The sequence below is a fragment of the Microcebus murinus genome, chromosome 18 (assembly GCF_040939455.1).
Source record: "Microcebus murinus isolate Inina chromosome 18, M.murinus_Inina_mat1.0, whole genome shotgun sequence".
Lineage (NCBI taxonomy): Eukaryota > Metazoa > Chordata > Mammalia > Primates > Cheirogaleidae > Microcebus > Microcebus murinus.
Genome location: NC_134121.1, coordinates 34,202,903 through 34,226,436, shown reverse-complemented (window position 1 = coordinate 34,226,436; position 23,534 = coordinate 34,202,903). Strand labels below are relative to the sequence as shown.

General features: G+C 40.8%; 1 long non-coding RNA gene across 1 annotated transcript in view; it reads left to right on the top strand.

The window, feature by feature from the left end:
- Nucleotides 1–23,534, top strand: part of LOC142861867 (uncharacterized) — a 68,479-nt gene that overhangs the window by 40,095 nt on the left and 4,850 nt on the right. The window lies entirely within an intron of this gene.

Here is a 23,534-nt window from a genome sequence, read left to right as displayed (position 1 = left end):
GTGCTGATGCTGCTCTGTTTTTTTTTTTTTCCCAAAGACCTTGCTTCTTGAGTAGTCAAGTCTGTTAGGACACTTAAAAACAAGAAGGATCAGTGAGCTCATCACCCCTAAGTTCAGCCAGGACCACCCAGAGTGACTCATGTTGATCAGGATGGAAATTTCACTGGGGACAAATCTTCAGCAGATTTTGTTGTCTTCTGCCTTTGGTGTTTGGTCTCCTCCATCTCTTGGCCACAGAAAGTGGGAACCTACTTCTAGAATCTTCTTACTGAGGTTCAATCATTGTCCCTGGAAGAAGAGGGAGTGACACTTCAGTCCCCTAAGTCTCTGTTGCATTTATGTTTGAAAATCCCTTTCCTGCCTACCAAGTGCTCTTCTGAATACCCCATTGTTATAGTCACACTCACCACCCTTTCAGGGGATTTAATGGCTAAATCAGATCTTTTTTTCATGGCACGTCTCAAGGCGGACCCCAACCCTTATCTCTGCAACTGATCTTTCCCACTGAAAACCTGGTGCCAGTGTGTCCCAGAACCCTCTCAGCCCCTGAGAGAGCACTTCAGCATAAACAAACTGAAATACCAAGAGGATATTTACAGCCACTGCCCAAGCTTCCAATTTCCTTGCCTAGCCCTGGACACAATGCACTTCTGCATCAGCCCTCGATTGTACTGTCAGAAATTGATACGGGACCAAGATTGAGAAAATATTATGCTAAGCCAGTCAATAGGCAAACAAAACATTGCCTGGCATTTCTTTAGAGCATCTGGGCTATATGTTTGTTTGTTTTCACAATGATATCATCAGTCATCACAAATTCTCGGACTCTCCTGCCTAAACATCCTGATCTGTTTCCCAGGGACTCTTGGGAACCTACGTTTGGAGCAGGGAGAGCTCCATGGCGCCTAACAGCGTGGTCTTCTCATGGTAGGGGACAAAGCTTTCCCCAGCAGGCTCCTGCCCACTCAGCCCCACTGTGCAAACTCGTAAAATTCATGTCAGAGCATGGAAGAGTGGAAGCTTCTCCTATGCCTGTATAATGCCTTTTATGCCAAGTGCCTCAAGACCCCCCGTGGGCCAATATTATCAACCAACTGAAGACAGATTGAAAGCTCTAAATTTTGTTTTCAGGACCTGGAGGGAAAGGCAATCAACTGTAGGGGATGCTTAAATGAGTTTTTCTGCTTTAGAAGCTAATTCTTTTTCACACAGGCATTCCTTCCTTCATTTCTTTGGTTGGTTTCGTTTGATGAACCTAGAATACTTTTCTCCTCTCTGCTTTGCAAAAGCCTACCTATCTCCTCAGGCTTGATTTAAAAAGGACAATTCTTAAATCCATCCCTTAGGATATGTCTTGAGCCTCCTCCCTGTACTTTTTCCTCTTTTTTACAATTTGCTTTTTCTACCACTGCTTTTATGATATCCAGTGCTCTCCCCTGGCTAGGGAGTGGGAAGTGAGGTGCTTGGCATACAAAGTATAAGGAGCCTTTCAACTTTCAGGCTTATACACTTTGAGTTTGAGCCCTAGGCACCTTGCTTGCCTCACCGTCATCCTGACCTGCTCTCCCTGAGCAAATCCTCTCAGGAAAGACTGTCACAAATCGTGTAAATGTACTGCCTTATATGCAAATCCTCTGGGTAGGCTGCTTTCTCTCCAATTTTCTTTTTGTGATGTTAGCCAATGATTTCTTACCCTGGCAAAAGATGATTCAGCTCCCTCTCCTTTTTTTTTTTTTTTTTTTTTTTGGTGAGACTAAGTCTTGCTCTGTTGCCCAGGCTAGAGTGCCATGGCGTCAGCCTAGCTCACAGCAACCTCAAATTTCTGGGCTCAAGCAATCCTCCTGCCTCAGCCTCCTGAGTAGCTGGCACTACAGGTGTGTACCACCATGCCCAGCTAATGTTTTCTATTTTTCGTAGAGACAGGGTCTTGCTCTTGTTCAGGCTGGTCTTGAACTCATGACCTTTAGTAATCCTCCTGCCTCAGCCTCCCACAGTGCTAGGATTACAGGCATGAGCCACCACACCTGGCCAATTCAGCTCTCTTAAACTGCCTCCTCTTGCTGACACACATTGCTTTCCTTCTCACATTCTTACAACATGTTCACAGCACAATTTCACAATTTTGGGTTGAATAGTCTTTGTTTACATTATCATGACCATTTAAACATTTTCATAGCTGAATCTGTAGGATACAGTATTTACATTTCCTTCCTCTATAACTTTTGCTTTTCTTAGAATTAAGGGTTTATTTAACATTTTGTTGGTGCTTAATTTTTCGATTACCTGTCACTAACTGAAGCATACACATCATTTCCAGGATTGCAAAACTCCTTCCAATATGGTGGAAACACCGTCTCCCCTCCTGCTCCCCACCCCCTGGCTACTCCATTTTCCACAGTGAATGGCTGGCTTGCTAAGCTTGCTGCTTAGAAGACACAGTGGGTTTTCCCTTCAACTTCCCCCTGGGAATTTCTTTCCATTTCTGGTGCCCAATCTTTGTGTCCTGGATCTCAGGATTTCTTTTTTCTTGGCTTACTCTATCTTTTGGCAGAACAAATCTTGGAGACCTCACATGTAAAAAAATATATATATGTATTTATTCTCTCCTCACACTTGGTTAACAGTATGGGAATAGAATTCTGGATTCAAAAGACTTTTTCCAATAGCTTCGAAGGATTGCTTCATTGTCTTTCTTTCTAGCTTCCAGAACTGCCGTTAAGAAGTTTGATTCCTGATATTTGTATGTGGCTTTTCTTTCTCTTTGGAAGCTTTTCAGATCATCTCTTTATGCCTAGTACTCTGAAATTTTATGATGCCATACTTTGGGGCAGGTATTTTTTCAACACATTTTGTTGGGCACTGGGTATTTTGTTTTTCTTTTGGTTTAAATTTGGACATTTAATTCTGGGAATTTTTCTTGTATTTCTATTTTGAAAGTTTCCTTCCTTCTATTGTTTTCTTTTTTTCCCCTTCATCTCTTTTTCTAACATTCTTATCAGCCAAATGTTGGCCCTAGTTCCAGTTGTCTATTGATATAAACCATCTCAAAGCTAAGTGGCTTCAAACAATAGCAATCATGTATTCTGCCCACATGTCTGCAGTTCAGGGAGGGCTCAGTGGGGACAGCTTCTTCTCTGCTGTATGTGGCATCAATAGGACATCTCCATTGGGACTGGGGGTGCACTTTGGAGATGGCTCAGTCACAGGACTGGCAAGGTAGTGCTGGCTCTTGATTAGGTCTTTGGAATTTTACACTTCAGATGCTCCACGGGGCTGCTTGAACGTCCTCAGAATATGGTGGTTGGGTCCTAGAGTAGTATATAAGAGGCCAGGATAGAAGCCACAGAATGTCATGTCTACCACATTCTATAGGTCAAGCAAGTCACTAGGCCAGCTCTCTTTCAAGGGGAGGGCTTTAGACTCTACCTTCTAATGAGAGGAATAGTAAAGAATGTGTAGCCATCTTAATCTAACCGTAGCCCTCACTCCTCTAATTTTCATGTTTTTCTCTCTTATTTTTCCAGGTTCGACTTTTCCCATAGATTTTAGAAGATTTCCTCAACTTTATTTTCCAGTCTTTCAGTTGACTTTTAACCAAAAAAGTTTTTTTTTTTAAATCATGTTTGTGTATTTCCATGAACTCTTCTCTGAATTAATCAGTTCTTGCCCTATAGACACAATATTTTTTCATATCATTTAAGGATGGAAATTACAGTTTGTTAGTCTCAGTTTTTTTCTGTTCCATGCAAGTTTTCCCTTTCTTCTATTCTTCCATTTATTTGATTTGTTCTTTCTTTCATGTTTGGGATGTCCCTCAAACATTTGGCTTTCTTGGGCTAAGTAAAGCACTTAGACACTGACAAGGAACTCTGGATGTATAGGAAGAGTGTGTTGACTGTTAGGTGTCATTATAGGATGATCGGGCCTGAGATAGCTTTTTCATTAGATGAAATGTCAGTATCTGCAGGTGTTTTTCTGAGCCAAGCTTGATTTGATGAAGAAGAAATATCCAAATCTTGCCCAAGGTGTATCATAAGACTGTCTGATAGAGGTCTGAGAGTCATACTATTGAAGGGAGGTAAGGGTATTACTATTCAGAATGCAGACATTCATTGTAATAGCCCTGTTTTGGGTATGGCACTTCAACCTACTCCTGTCTATGCCTAGATGCCTGGTATCCTCACTTTAGAGTCACTGTGGTTCACTTCCCCAGAGATCCAGCCTCCGATTTCTGTCTGGGTTGGGGAGGACTCCTGGATTGCTCGGGAGTCAGGAGGGAAAAGGAGGAACCAACTAACTTCTCTCTCTCTCTCTCTCTCTATATATATATATGTGTGTGTGTGTGTGTGTGTGTGTGTGTGTAGACTCCAACCGATCCCATTTTCAGTCTTATCCCTTAACTCTGCTTTCAGAGATAGCTGGTATCTCAGACTCCCAAGCTTTCTGAAACATCGTGACCTCAAATCAGCTTGGTGTATGTTTATTTACCCTTAGTAGTCTTTGGTTTTGTTTTCCCTTCTAGTGAGTCTATAAACATGCAATTATCCTTTTTCATTTTCAAAATGTTCTTAACATTAAAAAAAATTTATTGTTTTTTTTTCTGTTGTCTTTGTCTTTATGAGTTTTCACTTTCCCCCGTTACTATCATTTTATTGGGGTTTTGAGAGGAAGTGGAAGTATGTGTGTGTTGAGTCTGCCATATGTAACCAGAAATCTGCCTGAATTTGTTTCCCTCACTGGGGAACAGTCAAGTATTTTGTTTGTTTGTTTGTTTATTTGTTTTTTGAGATAAGAATAATTTCCATCCAGTTCATCCTGAGGAGATCCAAGGGGTTGACTGAAAACTCTAATGTTTTAAAATGTCTCCACACATTCTTTGACATGCCTGTCTTCAAAAGGTGGATCCTAATTCTCCTCCGCTTGAGTTTAGGCTGGGCTCGGTGATTCACTTCTAATGAAGAGAACGTGGCTGATGTGATGCTCTGATTTCTGAAGGAAAGGTCATTAAAAGAGAGATGATGTCTGGTTCTCTCTCTTTTGGGTAGCTTGCTATCCTGTGTCATGGAGACACTCAAAAAGCCTTTTGTAGAGGCTTTTGTGTGGAGGAAAACCAACAACCAGCACCAATTTGCCTGAAAGTGAATCTTCCAGTCTCAGCTGAGCCTTTTAATGACTGAAGCCCTGCCCAGTTACAGCTTCATTGGAGTATATTTTACATATTGTAAAATTGTACCATTTAAGAAGTAAATTCGAAGATTTTTGGTAACTTTACTGAGTGATGCAACCATCACAATGAATCAATTTAGGGATACTTTCACCCCCTCAATAATATTCCTCATGTCTATTTGCAATTAGCCCTCCTACCCACCTCTACCCTTAAGCAACCACTCATTCATGTTCTCATCTATAAATTTGTCTTTTCTGAACATTTCGTAGCAATAGAATAATAATGCGATCACTTGTGTCTGGTTTTTTCATTTAGCATGATGTTTTTGAGGTTCATCTGTGTTGTAGTGTGTAATAGTAGCTATTCCTTTCTTTCTTTGCTGAATAGCTTTCCTTTACAGGAATAGACTACATTTTATTTTATTAGTTGATGATATTTGGGGTGTTCCTACATTTTTGCTGTTATGAATAAAGCTGTTATGAATATGCATGTGTAATTCTGTGTGTCCATGTTTTCAGATCTCTTGAATGTACACTTAAAAGTGGAATTGAATGTGCTAAGTCTATGTTTAACTACTTGAAGAACTGCAAAACTGTTTTTCTACAGCGGCTGCACGATTTTGCATTCCCACCAAAAATGTATGTGTTTCCATTTCTCCACATTCTTGCCAACATTAGTTATAATTTGTCTTATTTATTGTAGCTATTTTGGTGAGTGTGAAATAGTATCTCACTGTGGTTTTAATTTGCATTTCCCTAATGATTAATGATGTTGAGCATATTTTCGTGTGCTTATTAGCCATTCATATATCTTCTTTGGTGAAATGTCAGTTCATATCTTTTGATCATTTTATGATTAGGTTGTTTGTCTTTTTATTATTTAGTTCTAAGTGTTCTTTGTAAATTTTTGATCCAAGTCCTTTATCAGATAAGTGTTTTGCAAATATTTTCTCTCAGTTTGTGCCTTGTCTTTTCTTCTTAATGGTATCTTTTGAAGTGCCAAGATTTTAAATTTTGATGAAGACCAATTTATACTTTCTTTTCTTTTATGTACCATGTTTTTAGTGTTGTATCTATGAATTCTCTGCTTAACCTAAGGTCTCAAGGATTTTCTTCTTTATTCTCTTCTAAACATTTTATTGATTTAGCTCTTAAATTTAAATCTATTATTAATCTTGCATTAGCTTTTGCATATCATATAAGGTGAGGGTCTAAGTTCAATTTTCTCAGCATCACTTTTGAACAAACTATCCTTTCCCCCAGTGAATTGCCTTGTTTCTTTGTCAAAAATCAATCGACTATAAATCTAAGGATTTATTTCTGGTATAGTACCGCACTGTTCTTGATAATCACAGCTTTGTTAAAGTAAGTTTTAAAGCCAGGATGGGAAATTCCTCCAACTTTGTTATTTTCAAATTGTTTTTTTCTATTCTAGGTATTTTGCATTTCCACATATATTTTAGGATCTGCTTGTCAGCCTGCCCAATATTTTGACAGCATTCTCCTGGGATACCCTGGACCAGAACAGCTCAGCTAAGCCAGTTCTGGATCCTTGACCCACAGAAACTGTCAGGGATGATAATGATAAATGTTTGTTCTTATTTTAAGCTACGAACTTTTGGGTAATTTGTTTCCCAGCAATAGAGGACTACTACAACCACTCAACTTTATTTAGCATGTCCTTGCATGACATTCAGTGCCTCTAAATATCACGTTGCTCTCAGATTTGAAGGGTCACTGTTACTGAGGAAAAGAAAAAAAACGTGGTGGATGATAGAAGCAAAAGGGCTAAAGAGAGGAGGGATGAAGTGGAGGAGATCTGGAGCAGTGGCGAGCAAACTATAGCCTGAGGACCAACTCTGGCCCAGAGCTAGTTTAAGAATATTTTTTATATTTTCATGTTTTTTAAATGGCAAAATATTAAGGGGGATACAAATGTTTAGGTTACATGGATCGCTTTTGTAATGCTTGAGTCCTGGCTATAAGTATACCTGTCACCCAGATAGTGTTCATTGTACCCATGAGATAGGTTTTTGCTTCTTCTGCTCCCCAGTTGATTTCCACTGAGTTCTACTTCCCTCTGTGCACATGTGTTCTCATCCATTATTTCCAACTTAATAGTGAGTACATGTGGTATTTGTTTTTCCATTCTTGAGATACTTCATTTAGGATAATGGTCTCCAGTTCCATCAGGATTGTTGCAACAGGTACTAATTCATCTTTTTTATGGCTGAGTAGTGCTCCATGGTATGCATATGCCACATTTTGTTAATCTACTCATGAATTGATGGGCACTTGGGTTGACTCCACATTTTTGCAATTGTGAATTGTGCTGCAAGAAATATTTGAGTGTAGGTGTCTTTTTGATGAAAAGTCTTCTTTTCCTTTGGGTAAATACCCCAAAGTGGGATGTTGGATCAATGGTAGGTCTACTTTTAGTTCTTTGAAGAATTTCCAAACTGTTTTCCATAGAGGTGGTATTAATTTACAGTCCCACCAACAGTGTATAAGCGTTCCTTTCTCTCTGCATCCAGTATCTATTGTTTTTGGACTTTTTAATAAAAGCATTCTAACTGGGGTAAGGTGATACCTGTGGTTTTAATTTGCATTTCGCTGATGAGTAGTGACATTGAGCATTTTTTCATATGCTTTTTTGGCCATTTGTCTTTGTTCTTTTGAGAGACTTCTGTTCATGTCTTTTGCCCACTTTTTAATGGGGTTGTTTATTTACTTTTTATAATTTTAAGGCATTGTGATCCTTTACAGAAAAAGTTTTCTGACTCCTGGTCTAGAGCACTGGATAGGGTCTGGACTGAAGATAAAAACTGTGGAGTTCTCAGCATCTAGGTAATATTGGAACCTATCAGAAGGGATGGTTCCTTCTGATAGGAAACCTAGGGCCTTGTTTCTAGGTCTTTTGCCACTGGGAAGGAAATAAGTTCTTGGCTTTCTAAGGCAAAGTATCAGAGATGTAAGTGGTCATTTGGATCTGTCTCTACCTACCCCAGCGATAAGGGGACTCATAACTACCTCTACCCCTTCCCAGTAGGCTGATAGTCCTACTACCAACAGGAAGACTTGGGTTCTCATGGGGAAAGCTCCTGCAGTTCTTCAAGGTTTTAGGCCTGTACTTAACAAGCCTAGGGCGGGAGTGCAAATGAAGGCTTCCAAGGGACATCCCCTCCCAGCAGGCTGTCAGCTCTGCCTCCCTTTCTCTGCTTTGTGTCTAATGCTTGAGTCCTTGGCCTATATCCTCCAAGGAAACTGAGAATGAGGGCCTGTGGTTTCTAAAGGATTTGGGACTTATCCCTTCAAAGCTCAAGTGTAAGAGAGGATGCCCAACTGGGCTTCCGTCCACCCAAATTGGCTGCCTGCTCTGAACCACAATGTACTATAATAATTGAAAGTACCTAAATGGCCTCTGACAACATCTCTGTGGGTTACTGCATAAGTCCCTAGGACCTGAAGAGCAGAAGTCTTCCATTTTGCCAGGTGCCCCATTCTGTGGATTCACCCACCATGTAGCTTTCAAAGCACTAGGGTGCCCTCAGCACCCTCAGAGTTTGTGCTCAGCCTCCTCTGCTTTATGGGTTGCAAATCCCTGTAGCTTTATGTCAAATCTATGTTTTTTTCTTTCTGCTTTCAATTAAATGGAGATCAGCTCTTCAATTCATATTTAATTTTCAAATGAAGGGATTCAGTTCCATTTTGTTTTAGTGTAAATTACTAAAGGCAAGGATACCAATTTTATTAATTGTTTGTGTTACCAGAGTGAGGAAGGATGGGGTAAAAGACATTTCCGTAGGTCTCTCTGGTGTGGTGGAAAGAGCTACAGATTTAGAGTCTGTCTTAATCTACTCAGGCTGCTATAACAAAACACTGGGTAATTTACAAATAATAGAAATCTATTGGTCACAGTTCTAAAGGCTGGGAGGTCCAAGATCAAGGCAGCAGATTTACTGTCTGGGGAAGGTCTTCTTCCTCACAGATGATTCCTTTTAGCTGTGTCCCCAAATGGCAAAAGGGGTGAATGAGCTCCCTTACCTCTCTTATGACAGCACTATTCCCTTCATGAGGGTGGAGCCTTTGTGACCTAATAACTTTCCAAAGATCCCACCTCTTAATATCCTCACCTTAAAGAATTGCATTAAAGTCTTAGCTTTAAGCTGCCTTGAATTGTCATTTAGCTTGAATGAACCCCAGTTTACTTAATTTATATCACGGGAATTATGCTAAAGATTAATTATGACAGAAACTTTAAAGGCACCCATACCCTGCAAATTTCTATACGTAAGGAAGTTAACACTTTTATTTTATTTTCAAAAGTAGGGTAATAGTTTGAATCTCTGTCCAATGTAGAGTTAGAGTACCTCTGTTTACCAAAATTCATATCACAGATTGCATCTAGTCAGAGAAGAAATGAATAGAGATTTCCTAAATTGAGATTACCGTATTTGTTCAAGAAATTCAGTTATATCAAGTTAATAAACTCTTTTCATAATCATATGCCTCTCTGGAACTGAAGATAGATGGGGGTGAACTTCCTATGCTGTCCCTAATTAAAATGAAAGGCGACTGTCCCTAATTAAAATGAAAGGTGGCTTTATGCGTCTTGGCTAAAGCAGAGAAGAATCAAACAACTCCAAAGAAATATAGCTCTCAGGGTCTTCTTCCCACACACTCCTCTTTCTTCTAAAATTGGTTTGCATTTTGTTGTTGCTGTTTTTATTTTGAAAGATTAATCTCTCAGGAAGAAAATAAATTCAGTCTTTACCAAGATATTTAATACAAGAAATTTTAACCAACACAGGTCAAAGGCAAGGAAAAGTAAGCTTGGCCTTGCTCATGAAACAAGCATATTTATTCATTCATTTCATGGTCCCCCCTTGAGAAAGTTACAGCCTCATTGAAAAGCTTTTAAATTGACAGGGCCAAATACCTATTGAATTTCCCTTATGTGCACATGGGGATGGGGGTGGCCACTTCTGGTCTTGGCTGGGATTCTAGGAGTCAGGTCCAGGATGATGAGAGGTGGAAAGATCTGGCAAGAGCTCTCATGGCTCCTTGCCATTTTTATCTGAAAACCTGAGCTTCCTTCTTGCACCCAACCATATCTAGATTGGTGTCTAGATTTCAGATGGTCTCTTTGACTTGGGTCTCTTCTTGGATGATGCATCTAAGAACGACCTTTTAGGGTCCTTATTCCACAACCACGGGCAAGAAGTGTCATGTCCCTTTCCCAGCCCATATTTGGGAGTATTCTCAACTTAAAAGTTGCCTCCTTGACATTTATAGTAAAATCTAAAGTGTTTGGTACAAAGTATGCATCTAGTAAAGGGCAGATTTCTTCCCACATTCGCTTCTTCAATGACAATATAAGAACATAGCTCTGCCTGCCATCGTGCCTAACCCTTCTTTCCAACCCTTGCCAGGCTATAGCTTTAGCCTTTAGTCTGCTGAGACGTGAGACCTTACAGTCTGCCCCTGTGAGTTAAAGATCTGGGATTGGAACCTAGATCCACAAGCAGCCAGCTCTGTGGTGTGAAGCTTAGACAATAAATTGGACACGGAGGAGTTCCCTTGGAACCATTTGCACCAGCTACCTTTCCTTTACAGCCCTGCTATTGTTTGTAGACATAATGGCTAAAGGTTATTTCTGATCCCTTGAGGGACCCTATCAGGATTTATATCAGTAATTAAAAGAATGCTGCGTAAGGCAGCTGAATGCATCCAACAGTACAATTTCGGGCAGGAAACAGCGAGTTTACTCCCATTCACTCCCAACCCACTACAGCACTTATTTGAACACTTTATCTTGGTCCAGCTGCCAGAAAACTTTTCATTCTCTTCCCTTACATGCAGGGAGCCACCTTTCCTTGGATAGCTGAACTCGGAAACATTTAACATTCTCCCAGGAAATAACTCCATTCAGAGCTATTGTTTTTAAGTGCTGGAGTGATCAACTTGAAAGTAACTTGCGTAAATCAGTGGTGTTGATTACTAAACACAATAGTGATTACTAGGGAGGATAATGAAAACACAAAATGGTCATATGAGTAATATGTGACAATTGAAAGTAAAATCTATAATGGACTTTTAATCTCATTTACTGCAGTTAAAGGAACAAGGTTAGCAGGTGTGTGGTTTGCATGCTTATGCTGCTTCCCCTATTTTATTTCCCTGCATGGCAAAAAGTGTTCACAATATATTTTCTGTTCCTGGAGGTCTCAGAATCCTTCTCAGCCAGTGCTTCAGGTAGCCATTATCAACCAATTACATTTCTCCCCCTGCCAAAAAAAGAAAAAAAAAAAAGATTTTCTCTTCTAATGATGGAGCATATATATTCATATAGTAGACTGAGTTTTTTGAGGGTGATGAAAGTGTTTTATTCATCTCTGTGTTCCTAGCACCTAGACTCAAGACTAACACATAATAAACATTCAGGAAATAGTTATTACATTGAACACCTGGTAATAGTTGTGGATTAAGCATTTTCTGTTGAATCAAGAAGAGCTTCCCAACTTGTGTGTCTGTATGTAAAATGGGCAAGGGATATGCGGACATACTGTCTTCTTCAGTTTTCAGGGCCTAAACCTGGTCCAAGAGTGGACAGAGCCCCACAGCAGTGGTTCCTGCTGTCATTACCTATCTGATTACACTATATGCCCCTAAGCATGCCATCATTTTCTGTGTTCAGCATGACATGAAAAGGATCGGGAAATGGTTAGACTAGGTTGGATGACCTTCTCTGCATAACATTAACTAACTCACACTGATATTAGCTCATCTACATAACAGTTCTGTATTTCTTTTTCTTTTTCTCTTTTCTTTTTAAGTAGACACTGTCCCTGAGGAAGGCTCTGTATTTCTCTATGAAGTCTTTCAATTCCTTAAGATCTCAGACAATCGCAAGCAGAAAAAATATGTTAATCGCGCAAAGAAAGAACCACCACAGTCAAATCCTATTGTGTATGTGTGTGTATGTGAACCCAACAGCAAGAATCATGGGGGCCTCGAGGAAGTCCTGCACCTTGCAAAGGAGTCTCTCATCTCTCAGAAGGGGTGGCCAAGGGACGCAATACATACCCATTAGACAATATTATGACTCTTTCATATGCAGTGGTTATAAATACTTTTCCTGGGGGATGAGTACAATAAGTCTCCAAAGAGAAATTGGAGACTTTTCTTTTATTTTGTGATCATGTTCTCTGAATTCTTAATGTGGTAAAGAAATTTTCAGAACTAGCATCAAAGACATGAGCTGACATTGAGACAATCTATATGAAATTAAGACAACCTTTGAAAATCCAGAACCCATGACTTCCATTCTTGTAATGGAAACACATGTGCCCTGGCAGCAATCTAAGAATGGTGTACTTTCAGAATGTGCGTAGCACCATGGGAAGAGGGTGTGGGCAGTCTTGGAGGAAGAATAAGTGGGGAGGCAGGTGTCATGGGATGTCCTGGTGGTTCAGCCATGGCAGGAAGGTTGGAAATGAATTAGAACGAGGTGCTGTAGAGTAAAGGGTCAGACCAGGGAGATGAAGACTAGGAAAACCACTGGTGACACCTAAGAGGCTCAGAGTACTTTCCAGTGTGGTACAGTGGAGAGAGAACAGGCATGAAGACAGAGCTGGGTTTAAATGCTGGTTCCAAGTTTCCATAGCTGTGTGGTTTTGAGGACTGAGCCTCAGCTTCCAATTGTAAAAACACCACCTGGACAATATGCACTGTACAGATTGCTGTGAGGAATAATGAGACAGTGTTTATAAAGCACTAATATACCTGACATGATTAGACCCTCTGCATACATTATTCCTTCTTTTCACTCCCACAACCCATAAGAACCAGATCGCCAGACAAGAGAGACAGAGGCTCAGCTGGGTAACAGAGTTCATCCTCGTGTAGCCTGCCAAGCATGCACTACTGTAGGGTTAGGGACAAAAAGGGAGCTAAGGCTTTGGGAAACTTTGATGAGTAGCTAGTGGTATGTGATAGGCAAAATCCTAAAATAGCCTGCAAGATTCCCCTTGGTGTAGATATTCTGTATAATACCCTTCCCTTGAGTGTAGGTGCAATTTGTGAATATTATAGGATAGTCACTCCAGGGATTAGGTTATGTCATATGGCACAATTAATTTTAAGAAAGGGAGATTATTCAGGGTAGAGCTGACCTAATCAGGTGAACCCTTAAGAAAGACTCAGCTCTTCTTTGGAGTAGGAAATCCAACATGGGGTGGGAGGGTTTTTGTTGTTGTTGTTCTTTCTGGCTTTAAAGATGAAGAGGCCCAAGTGGCAAAGATCTGAGAGAGACTTTTAGGCCCTAACAGCAGCCTGGGAGAGCTGAGAGAAACCCCCGTTGACAGTGAGCAAGGAGCAAAGAGCTGAATTCTGCCTACAAGCACGTGAGCTAGAGGACCAGGAGGTCCAGATGAGAACACAGCCCCAGCGACACATTGATTTCAGCCTGCAAGACCCTCAGGACAGAACCTGGCTATGCCGTGTTTGGACTTCTAACCTCCAGAAATTGTGAAATTAGTAATGGCTGTTGCTTTAAGTCACTGAATTTGTGGTAATGGGTTAGGTAGCAATAGAAAACTATAGAAAGTATTTTAGTCTGCTGCATTTGGGTCTTTTCTTTTGTCAGTCTCATCCAAGATGTTAAGGGGCCTTTCAGAATTATGGAGTTCATTCAACCCTGCCAGGTATTACGGATATGTGTTTTACGGTATTACGGATATGCGTGTCTTCCCCAATACTTTGTAAGCTCACTGTTCTTCTTACTGTTATTCCTTAAGTAGCCCAGTAAAGGGCTCAATAAATATTTGTTGGGTTGAGTTGTATTTGTAAAGCAGTTGGCCTTCTGCAAAACATTCATAGTGCTGTTCCTGTGTAATCTTCACCATGACCGTGCTATGGAGGCAGGGAGCTGAAGTGCAAGGAAGAAAAGAGATTTTCCTGGGGTTAAAAGGAAAAATCTCCTGAGCTTCATAATTCCCAGTCCAGTGTACTTTCACTACATCAGAGCTTTCCCCACAACAAGGCTAGGTATCATATTTTGAACAGAGTTTTTTTGCAAAAGACCTTGATGTTTCCAGTGGCTCCGAGCCAAGGAAAACAATATCTAGACGTTTGAGTCTCATTTTATGTTTTCCAGAGCTTTAAGGAGTTACATGCTTGTTTTTCCTACTCCATTTCTGAAGGACAAGATAATCAAGGAAAATGTTCCTTTGCTTTGCAGTAACATCAAAATGACAAACGTATTGCCCGACAGTATTATTCCAAAGACAGTAACCCTCATGAATATCTCACCAGTTCAACTGCACTCTGAGTGTATTAGAAAAATTAGGGGTCTTGGTATTTTTGAAGGTACCCCTCTGCTGGTGCCTATGGCTGTTAGAAGATTTGGAAGGACTCTAGGATGGGGCATACTGTTTCTTGGTGCCAAGACTATCTGGATCCTTCAAATGTCAGCATTATCACTAGCTCATCAATTAACTCAGTTGTTTAGCAGATATTTGAACGTCACTATGTGAGAGGCACTGCAGTAAGTACCAGGAATACAGTGGTGTACAAAAACAGACCTGGTCTTGGTTCTCAGTGAGTCAATCCTGTTCTGGAAAGCTGTTCTTTACTCCAAGGGAGAGTTTAAGAACTTCTACTCCATGACCTATCCATTCACAATACATTTGAGACAGAATTATTATAATTATCTCATTGTATAATAGCTCTCTGTTTTTTTTTTTTTTTTTGCCTTTTGGTTTAATAATCCACACATAAGCTTCTCCAGGGCAGGGAATGCATTCTTTCTTCATTGTATACCCAGGACTATTGTGCCTGCCAGAGGATGTGCCCAACATGTAGCTGATTAAATACCTTGATGAGTCAACGAAGGAATGGATTCCTTTGGGGGCCATATTTGGAAGCGACTGTCTTTGTAAATGCTCTCAGCATGGGAATTTTCAAGTATTCTTCACATTAGTTTCAAATGTGATAGAAGTTCTGATCTTACTACCCATGGGGTCTCATTCTCAAGGGAGAAAATTCAACTACCAAAATCTTGAACAGGCCCAAGGCAGATTTTTTTGTCACCACTTTTTTTTGCCTAGGAATCTGGAGATGTTACAACAGCTGTTTATAACTGCAGCCCAAATCCCAAATTAGCAAGGCTAAGTGGAGGTATCAGCCAGCCATTACTCCTGGTCCCTAAAAGCATCTTTAAAAAAAAAATGCCGAAGTGGCATTGACACTACCGTTGGAGGCTTTAAATAACCACCAGTTCCGACTGCCGGGTCCTAAGCTGAGCAGCCCCTACGCACACGCACACGGTGTCCCTGGCTCCCTGGGTAGCAGAGAACTAATCAACACGCCCTGGAAACCCCTGTTAGACCTCAGGCTCCATTAGCAACACCACAACAAACAGTTGCAAGGGCTTCTGGGTGGAAGCTTCTGGCTGCTTCAAGAATTGTTGCTAAAATAAGGGGGGCAGAGCTGCAGGTGTTCTCAGCCTTCAGAAGAACGAGCTACCGGTGCAGAGTCAAGGCCAGGCGTGTTTGGCTGGGCCTGAGAGGAAGTCCTTAGGATAAGAGTCAGGGACTAATCTGCAGACCTGACTGACAAGGAAGCAGGGTAGATGTATTAGTTTTCTTACAGGACGTGTCACTCTCTAATTGAATTCTCTGCCCCAAGCCTCTGTCCCTCCAAGCCACTTTATCAATACCGCTTCCAATTATCATTTTGAAACTCAAATTGTGCCATTTCTATTTGAAACTCCCATCTGGATTACGAGGGCATAGAGAACTATGTCAATTTCATGGCAAACGTTTTTAGCCTCCTCCCACTACCTGGCCACAGCTCACGTGCCAAATTATCTTTGGCCACCGATGGCAGTGAACACTGGGCTTCAGCTTCACGGACCTTCATGCCCCAAATGTGCCATTCACCTTGTCTCTGAGGGGACGTTTGCTAACGTCTGGAGAAATTTTTGTTTGTCACAACTGGACAAGAGTGTGCTACTGATATGTACTGGATAGAGACAAGGAATGCTGCTAAACATCCTACAGTGCACAGGATAGCTTCCTAAATAATGAATTTTTTGGCCCAAATTTTTCAGCCCAAATTGTCTGTGGTGCTCAGGTAGAGACATGCTGACATAAGCTACTAAGTCTGCCTAGAACACCCTTCCTTGTCCTTTCTCCCTCCCTCTTTTCCCAATTTGGTGAAATGCTATTCATCTTCCAAGACCTTGCTTAATTTTTCCTTTTTTTGTGAAGCCCTTCCAAACCTGCTTCCCTTCTCTTGTTGCTTTAGTTTTACAGTTCAATCCTGTAGTATTGTTTCCTAGCCTACATTAAAATACTTTAAACATTTTACTTTTGTTTTTTTTTTTTTTTCAAAAAAGCATAGACAAAGATGACAAAGATCACTCTCTCATTATGAACTCAAAAATAGCCGGATGAGGTGGCTCACGCCTGTAATCCTAGCATTCTGGGAGTCCGAGGTGGGAGGACTGCTTGAACCCAGGAGTTCGAGACCAACCAGAGCAAGAGCGAGACCCCACCTCTACTAAAAATAGAAAAATTAGCTGGGCATCATGGTATGCGCCTGTAGTCCCAGCTACTCGAGAGCCTGAAGCAGGAGGATCGCTTGAGCCCAGGAGTTTGAGGTTGCTGTGAGCGAGGCCGATGCCATGGCATCCTACTCAGGGCAGCAGAGTGTGACTCTGTCTCAAAAAAAAATTAATAGCAATTCTTTTCTCATTATGATATTTTTCTATCTGATGCTCTATCGCAAACATACATTCTTCAAGGACAGAGATTGAACTTCACTTATCTATATTTCAGAGCTTAGGACAGTGCTGGATACATTGTTGACCAGAAAATACTGAAGAGCTATTCTCCCATTTTGGTGCTGATGTAGAGACAGGATTACTTGGGACTTTTCCCACCTCTTAGGATTCCACGTGGATTGGAGAGTGTGTGGAGCTTATGTTTAAACTTCCCCTCTCTAATAATGAAAATCCCTGAAATGAAAAAAAAACCCAACCAAACAAAAAAACAACTCAAAGGCTTCTAAGTGGGAAAACCATCTTTCTTTGCCTCCCACAGCTTGTGTGTGTTTTATCTTTTACACTCACGAGCATCTCTAGAGGAGGTGCCAGCTCTCTCAACAATTAATTCTCACTGGCCCCATCACAGAAGGGGAAATCAGTCAATGGCAACGGGGCTTCTTCACTGCTTGGTCATTTAGTGCCAGGACACATGATACACACAGCTTTGTGAGTAGGAGGGTTTCAAAGCGAGAAGCTTAGATCTGACTTAGGGAGGCTAGTTATCCACTTATGATACTTGACTTAGAGGAAACCAGTCCTTGGAAGGGCCCCTATCCTGGCATCACAACATGGGGGCACTTAATCCTCTGTGAACCTGCTGTTCCTTCTGGAAAGCTCCAAGCTCAACGGGGTTATGGGCTTGCATAGATTCATGCTTTAGGCTAGGGAGGTAGATTGTAGTAGAATTTAGAGCCCAGTTCTTCTGCTAATACTTCTTTCTCTACTATGTTAGGGTCTCGTAGGCCACTTTGAAACTCTAACCCCAATATTTTCACACTTTCAATGGTAACATGCATTGTAAATAATTTTTTAAGTTAAAGAATACAAACCTTTGGAAGACGCAATGTATTAATATCTGGAATTTCCTGTAATAGTAACAAGAATAAGAACTCCATTAAAATATTGTTAGAAGGGCTTTCAATAACAAAATCGACAAACTGTGCATACAAACATCATGGGATGGAACTGAATGTAGCGGAAAGGAGGGAATGGGAAGGCAGGGAACATAGGGAGAACTAATTTCTAATCCCGGTCCTGCCAGCAGCTAGCTCCAAGAACTTAAATCATGATCTCAGTTTCCTCATCTCTCTGTGAAAACAGGATAACAGTCGTTGTCCTGCCAAGAGTATAGATTTGCAAGGTGGATCTAAGGAAATAGAGGGTTTGGAAAAGCTTTGGGAAATTAAAACTGTTTGCAGAGAATAACAATAACATAGGAGTTATCTGGGCCAGAATGGCTAACCCAGGTAATCGTCTTGTGGTAGGCCTTTCAAAGAGTAGGTCACAGTCATGACAAGCTGACACTGTCCAGGCCTAACGCTTTGGTGGGCCCCACGTTGCCTGGAGACACATCCACTTACAGTTTCCGAGTGGTTTAGACAGTGTGGGGAGGGGGAGATGGGGTGCTGATGACGGTAGTGTGAAGACGCTGAAGCCACTATGCCTCGGAGCCGCCCTAGATTTCCAAGGAACGCTGGGTGGTCACTGGGAACATCCCTTAGGGGCTTCCAAGGGTGTTTACTGCATAGTGGGGTGGGCCCTGGGCATTCGGTGTCGTGGAGACCTCCCTGAAACACGCCCTGCTTTTCTGTGCACTCCTGCTGACCACAGAAGACAAGCACTTTTCCCCCAGTTTGGCACCAAGCACCATTTTTCTATATGTGAGGATTTAATCATTAAAACTAAAGGGCCTGTGTAGAATTTTTGATATGGGACCAACATTAGCCATCCCAAAGACAGGTCTGGGAGGGACTTCCTTCACTCCGCCACCAATTTTCTCTTAACCCGAAGTGCGAGGGTCCTGTCCGTGAATGCCAGTCCCACACCTCCCATAGTGTGTGTTGCAGGGTTATTTCCTTCTTGGACTTGGTGGAAATCCCTCAGGATGTCCTATGGGACATCTTGGTGGCAGGGGAGATGGGATTCTGTGGGTGCCGCTCACCTCTCGGGAGATCCACCACAGTGAGCGTGTTAGAGACGATTTCTCTTCTGATGCTTGTTTAATGCATGCGGTACCCATCTATCCAGGTTCCTATCTAGCTATCTATCCAGCTTTCTATTCATGGTTTCACAAAAACTGCTCTAAAAAAATTTGAAAGATAATCACAAGTCAAAAAAATGTGTGTTTGAAAGACTGAAGGAGGTACTTTCACAATAAACAGAAAGCAAGAAGTGTCAAAGTGAAATGTCAGAGATAGCAATTGTCAAAACTTTGTACTTAAGGAAATGGGACATTTTGTACTTAATTATCTAGTGCTTTCCCTTCTCCCTTCTTCAGGGCAGTGTGTGAATGAAGTGAGTTTGTCAGTACAGGTAAGTGATAAACATGAGAAGATGTCTTGAGCCCTGGTAATGAGAGGAGAGAGGGCAGCCACAGATTTCACTTAGGAGGCAGAAGAATAGCAGTGGGGTCACTCAGATCCCTCAGAACTGGGTGGAGAAGGAATAACGGCAGGATGAGCAAAATTCTGAAGATAATCAAAGCCCTGCGAAGCTCCCCTTCTCCGTGTTCAGCAAGGCATTGGGGGGTGTTCACTGACAGCTGCAGATGTGAGCACTGACCAGAGAAGACAGGGAGGCTCTGTTTATTCCTGAGTAAAAGGAACACTAACTATTTTCATTTAGTGGTCGCTTGCTGTTCTTGCCTCGTTGCCAGAGAGCACGTCAGTGATTATGCATCTCAATGACCATGTGTTTCAAATAGACGCTGTTTGCTGCTCACTCTTCAGCATGTACAGTCCAGAGTATGGAGTCTTCTCACAGCTAAAGAGAATGTTAGAGCTTGGGCAATATAGACAGACCTCGTCTCTATAAAAACAAAAATTAATTAGCTGGGCATGGTGGTGCATGCTTCTAGTCCCAGCTACTTGGGAGACTAAGGTGGGAGGATTGCTGAAGCCCAGGAGTTTGATGTTACAGTGGGCTATGATCACACCACTGCACTCCAGCCTGGGTGACAGAGTAAGATGCTGTCTCTTAAACAAAAAAAAAAAAAAAAAAAAAAAAGAAAAAGAAAAAAAGAAAAAGAAAGAGAGAGAATATTAGAAGAGACAATACCTAAGGGATATTAATGCGGCGGGCAAGGTCGTGGCTCACGCCTGTAATCCTAGCACTCTGGGAGGCCGAGGCGGGAGGATCACTCACGGTCAAGAGTTCGAAACCACCCTGAGCAAAAGTGAGACCCTTGTCTCTACTAAAAATAGAAAGAAATTAATTGGCCAACTAAAAATACATACAAAAAATTAGCCAGGCATGGTGGCGCATGCCTGTAGTCCCAGCTACCCAGGAGGCTGAGGCAGCAGGATTGCTTGAGCCCAGGAGTTTGAGGTTGCTGTGAGCTAGGCTGATGCTACGGCACTCTAGCCCAGGCAACAGAGTGAGACAGTGACTCAAAAAAAAAAAAAAAAAAAAAGATATTAATGAAGTGCAGACCTTACCCAAGTCTCACAGTAAAAATATAAGAAAGGAGTGTGAAGAAAGTGAAGGAGATACAAGAGAGGGTTCAAATGTAAAATATGTACAATCCCTTCCAAGCAAGGGCTAAGCCAGGTACAGAGAGTATGTGAAGGGACAGGTCATTGCTGGGGTGGGATCTAGATACATGGAGCTGGGTTCTTTGTTTGATATCCTCCCAAAGCCACTAAGATTTGGAAGAGCCACAGTCAGGACAAGTTTTGACTTGCTATTCCAGGAAAGTAGAAGTCCAAGGGAAGAATAGTAGACCAAGCTAAGAGCATTCAAATAAAAAGATATAGAGCACTGTGGGGCTCTAGCACATTGCCACACTAGAAAAAATTTTTTTCCCTTGGGACCACACTATTTTATTATGAAAATAGAATAAAAACTTTGAAAGCAAAATGGTCCTTTCTAATTTAATGAAAAATTTGTTATTTTTTTATTGCTTTCTGGGCGTGAGTTATATGCAACTTGAAAAATAGTTCACGTGGCTCCCAAGGCAGAGACATGTGAGTTACATATGCTTCATGAGGCCCTGAGCTGAAAATTAGCATGAGTTAAATACAACTCACATGGCAGTTAATGTTCTGGACACTTACAAATCAGACTTTCAACCAGATCTTCTACCATGTCCTGTAAGAAGCACCTGAGACTTAGGAAACTACTCCAGGTATCTCCTCTTATAGCTCTTGGGACATCACTTCTGTAGCACTTCTCCTAGGCGCAATTTTGCAATGATTTGATTGGTGCTTGCCTTCACCATAGCAGGTAAGCCCCACAAGGCCAGGTCTTTGCAAGTCATTGCACTCTCAGATCCTAGTTAAGTCTATGCAACTATGTAGGTTCTTTGTTGCATCAGTTCGATGGATACTGGAGCAATGAATAAATGTTCTGGTTTCTCAGATTCTTATCCCATTTCCTGGTACCTGGAATCTCTTGCTCAGCTTGGCCTCTTGACATCAGTGATTTAGTTGCATCTTATGCTTGGTTTTGGTTTCACTTTTTAGCCTTGAAACTGCCTTGGCTCCAAGTTCTGTGTCTAATGGATTAGATAACAGTGGAAATAGGAACCACACAAGTAATATAAGAACAAAGTAATTGAAAGAATGAGTAAGAAGGACCGTGAAAATTGATAAGAAGAAAGAGAGGTCAAAATTCACTTTTATTGAGTTTTGACTAGGCTGTATGGGTATGGTATGGAATCAAGAAAACCACAAGAGAAGAAGAAATTCAAAGAATGTCCTGAAATACTTTAGTCAAGCAAATTTGACTAACGGGGTATTGAGTCCATCAATCTAGATTCTTACAACTTTAGTTCTTTAATGATGTCAATAGCTTTCTCACTGTTCTCTTGCATCTTAAACTCTGAGTTTATTCTGTGCAATGCCTGCAAATTAACCTTTCCAAAATACTTATGGGTTGTGAAATTGCTTTCAATTCACACCCTTGAAGAACAGACAAATAAAAGACTCACCTCTCTAATGGATTTTCATGTTAATATTTCCTATCTCTTCAAGGCCCCAGACTCCTGGCAGACCAGAATTAAGAGATAATAATATTATCTATGCATAATATTTATAATACTTATGCAATAATACTTATGCAAGCACTTACCAGATCCCAAGCATTGTGCTGAATGCATTAATAGTTATTTTCATATTTACTCTTCACAAAAACTCCATGGGATGGAACCTCTTATGCATATTTTATAGATGAGGAAAATAAAACCTAATCACTTGCTTCAAATTACACTGCTAGTCACTGGTGGAGCTAAGATTTAAATCTGTCTACACTCATCTGATTCTGGGGCTTAAACTCTCAGGTAAGCAGTCATAGTAGAAGTATGCAAGTATGCTCTTTTTACTATTTCAAAAAGCATCATGGAGCTGGTAATCTAAATGCCCTGAGGCTAAAGCCATAGCCTATGAAGAGATTAATACTTTTTCTTCACCATAATAGTCATAATGGTAATTATCATTGTCATTATGGTAGATATTATATTAATAATTGAACATCTAATTTGTGCCAAATTTTATGTTCTAAGCATTTTATTTTCATTTTCCCCAATTCCTGCTTTATATGTGAGAAAACAGGCTGTTTGTGCATGTTTAGATTAGAAGCTCCGTGAAGACAGGGACTCTGTCTTTAGTTTACTATTTTATCCTAGCATCCAGCACTTTGGCTGGCCCAGAGATGGTGGTTAGTAAGTAAGTATTGACGAATACAGTGTATTTGATTACAAAGCATCTGTAGACCCTTTATTCCTTCAAGAGATGAAAGTAATGGTTATGAAAGAAATAAGAATTTATGCGAAAGGGGGAAATTTTTGCCTATGAAATGCCTGGACTGATGCTGGCCAGTAGCAGAAAAGAAGCTCATGGCCACGATGGGGGATTGTGTGTGCACAGTGCTCAGGTTGGAATACAAGCTATTTAGAAGCTTTGTTAAAGAATGACATGAGGAAAGGAAAAAAAATAAGGTTAAATATATATAAAATTGAAATGTATAAGACATGCATAAATATGTATCCCAATGAAAAATTGATTTATGGTACAGGGTACTCCAAGCAAAGAGAAGATGGGTATGTGGGGTAAATTTTACACACATGTCAAAATAGGAAAGGAAGGTTAGATACAAAATATTTTAAAAACCTTGTGCACTGGCAGGGCGCCTGTAATCACGCCTGTAATCCTAGCACTATGGGAGGCCAAAGCAGGAGGATTGCTTGAGTTTCGGAGTTCGAGACCAGCCTGAGCAAGAGTGAGATACCGTCTCTACTATAAAGAGAAAAAATTAGCCTGGGAAAGAAAAACCAACAACATAAAAACATGAAATAAATAAATACATAAATAAAGACTTATGCACTGAAACCTTTTTAAAATGCTCATAATAATTAGGGATTAAATAATGTTAATTGTATTTGCTTACTGACAAGTCAGCTAGTGGAATTTTCATTGTTTATGGCCAGTTAATGTTGCGATTTATAACTCGAAATTCATTATAATCTCTGATCACTCAATGATTCATTTCAATTTCTCAAAAGCTGAGTAATTTTGCCTATAGAGTCTCTCAAAATTCTTTT